Raw genomic sequence first — 568 nt, 5'->3', positions numbered from 1 at the left:
GCAAAGTAGTAATATGAGCACATCATTTAAAAATACATATATGTGGCATTGAAAATCTTGCTCTCACTGCTAATCCTCATTGTCAATCACTTTTCACTCTTCTACTTGTCTCTAATATATACTTTTACATTTCTATATAAAATGCTAATGGACTATTTCTTAATCTGTGCCTTTGTACAGTATCTACTGACTTCCTATTATTGTAGTTAAGGATTTGTTTTATTGTGTTTGCTACTCTTCTTTAATCTGGAGATCAAATTTTTTAAGTTAAATCAGTAATTAATATTTATATTATCCTGACTATATATTATTTATTGCTTAAATTATTTGATTTATATTTTCTTTCTTTATATGCTTGTATAAAGTTAATACTTTTTTCCCACCTAATGCACAAAATTTTCTTTTAACCTCCTTGTTGAAAGTCTGTGATCACAAAGGAGATAGAAGAAAAGGGAAGAGAAATATTGAAGGAAATATCCCCAAAAGAGCAAAGCCATGGCCATTGAGTCAAGTCCAATTCATAGCAACCTTCATTGGGTTTCAAAGGCTGTAAATCTTTATGGAACTA

Source organism: Orycteropus afer, unplaced genomic scaffold (assembly GCF_000298275.1).
Source record: "Orycteropus afer afer isolate SDZICR_OR568_19922 unplaced genomic scaffold, OryAfe1.0 scaffold00504, whole genome shotgun sequence".
In the NCBI taxonomy this organism is placed as follows: domain Eukaryota; kingdom Metazoa; phylum Chordata; class Mammalia; order Tubulidentata; family Orycteropodidae; genus Orycteropus; species Orycteropus afer.
The sequence above is the reverse complement of the archived record's forward strand: the minus strand, read 5'-3'. Positions refer to the sequence as shown.